We start from the raw sequence: 2559 nt of genomic DNA, 5'->3' as shown, positions 1-2559 counted from the left end.
TACATACATACATACATACATACATACATACATACATACATACATACATACATACATACATACATACATACATACATACATACATACATACATAATATTATTTTAAAGGGGACAAATAACCAGAAACAGTCTTTTAATGTTACAGCTTTCACCACACTGCCACACTTCAGGCATTAACTTCTCTGCATGAGGATCACAGCACAGGAAAACGGGCATGCAACACGGCATCGCCGATGATTCGATCACTGTTTCGAGTTTTGCTTTGTAATCGTTACACCCTTGCTAATTCTTCACCCTTTGTTGTAGCCCAGTTGCTATTTATATCTTAGTGAAAATATGTCGATTACAGGGTCTGTAATGAAACATTAAGTTTTTAGCACTAAGTATTTGAAGAATATACCCGTAATTTTGTAGTAATCGGCCCATTCAGATTTAGATACACAAAAACGGGTGTAAAAGGACACGTGTGAGCTGCTGAACGCCGGTTTACAATGACGGTGGTTGGACAATCCTTCCATTCTAGACATTAAGAAAATGATCACTAAAGCCTTAAACGTTTACAGCCAGACAAGTATCTGAAGGAACGGTTGTTATATTTCTCGATGCTTACGGGTGGTTTCGTGTTCTCGTCAGGAAGACGTACCCGGCTGGTGCTATGTGCATTCTTATGTGTAACCACTGTTACTGAGTGCTGAAAGACAATGTGGCAATTCTCTCAGGTACTTGAATACTAGTGACTGTGCTACAGTTGGATTGGGAAAAGTATCAGAGTACTGTAAAGTGTTTTTCCTCCTTTGTTTATACAGGGAAACTAGTGCCTTAGTTAACGGGGCATGTTGCTAAGAGAACATCGTTGTTGCCTCAAAACAGATTTTCTCAGGTTGTCAGTGAACGAGGCCCAGACAACCCAATAGTAGGAGTTATTCAGGAGAGCTTAGCTATGTCACGCCAAAGGCTGTACAGATAATCCACTCTAACCAGTGGGTGTGTCGTTTATGTCAATATTTTTAATGACTTATCCATAGTGTCATTTACAGTGTTTCTCTGTCCTGATTTTAAAAATAATGGTTATTGCACGGTTCTTTTAGGAGCTGCAACAGCTGGAAACTCATTGCTGTTCTTTCATTGTAACTCTGCACACACGATGTAGTTCAGAGCCAAACATTTCTGTGTGACTTGAAACAAAATAAATGATTCAGACCAGCTTTACAGTCTTTGTCTGTATTTCTAACAGCTCCATTTTATCGTGAGGATGTCAAAGAAGAAAAAAATGATTTAAACGCTTAGTTTTATCAAAAGGGGCAGGAAATAAACTAACACAAGAACCCCAATGTTAATACAATTACAGATGGCTTCAGTTTACCAATTTGGGAATGTGCAGATGCCACTAATAATTCAAATTCATAATGGCCCAGCAGATGGAAACAAGCGATGCTAGTGTAGACAGATGACGCTTCATCTGTAACACAACTCCTGTTGGTGCAAACTGTACTGATTTGTGTATTAAACAGTCACATATGATCCATGTGATAATCAGTATGATAAAGCCAAATATATGTAATGGTTCACATGTCTAGCAGAGGCAGTACAGACTATTAACATTCAGGCTGCACATGTAGGAAAAAAAAACCTGGCGTTTTGATTCTTATCTGCGATGAATTGGAGTTTCAATGCTGGACAACACATTTAACACATCAAGTGTGATCTCAGGGTCAGATCGGGCTGAGTGCATAGCAATTAGAAAACATACCATCTGTGGATACAAACATGTAGCTATCAAAGCCTTTTTATATCAGCAGTAAAAGTGAGCCGAGGGAGTGCTCGATGGATCTCTTTGGCCCCTGTGAGGCATTTATGACACTAAAACTCAGCAGATGGAACAATTAACTTTAAATAGACAGACAGTTTAGCCAAGTGTCTGCTTTGACCAAAAACACCGGAAACAGAGGGAAAAGCAAGAAATTGGCATTTAAATATGCATTACTGTTAGTACCACCCCGACCATTACCACTACAAAAAAGAGAAATTATTACTTCCACTCGAAGAGGTAATATTGTTACACTCACATGACTCTTTATTCAGTACACCTGCTCAACTGCTCATTAACACAAATATCCAGCAGCTAATCACACAGCAGCAACTTATTGCATTTATCTACAACCTCAATGTAGGATCAGGATGGGGCAGAAAGATCTGGAAGACTCTGAATGTAGCATGGTTATTGGAGTATTTCAGAAACTGCTGAGCTACTGGGATTGTCCCACACAACCATCCCAAGGGTTTATTACATAGAATGGTCTGGAAAAGGGGAAATATCTAATGAGTGGTGGTCGTCAAGATAAAAAATGCCTTGTTGATACCAGAAATCAGGAGAATAGCCAGATTACTTCAACCTGATCAGAAGGCAACAGTCAGTCGGTGAGAGGAACATCTCTGAAAGCACAAATGTCAAAGCTTGCAGCAGAGTGGGTGCCATTTCTGTCAGCTAAGAACAGGAAATCTGAGGCTTCAGTTCTCACAGGCTGACCACAATTAGATGATGCAAGACTGAAATGACAT

This window comes from Haplochromis burtoni, unplaced genomic scaffold (genome assembly GCF_018398535.1).
Source record: "Haplochromis burtoni strain Fernald_Lab_line unplaced genomic scaffold, NCSU_Asbu1 Contig_241, whole genome shotgun sequence".
Classification (NCBI taxonomy): domain Eukaryota; kingdom Metazoa; phylum Chordata; class Actinopteri; order Cichliformes; family Cichlidae; genus Haplochromis; species Haplochromis burtoni.
Note: the sequence above shows the minus strand (reverse complement) of the source record.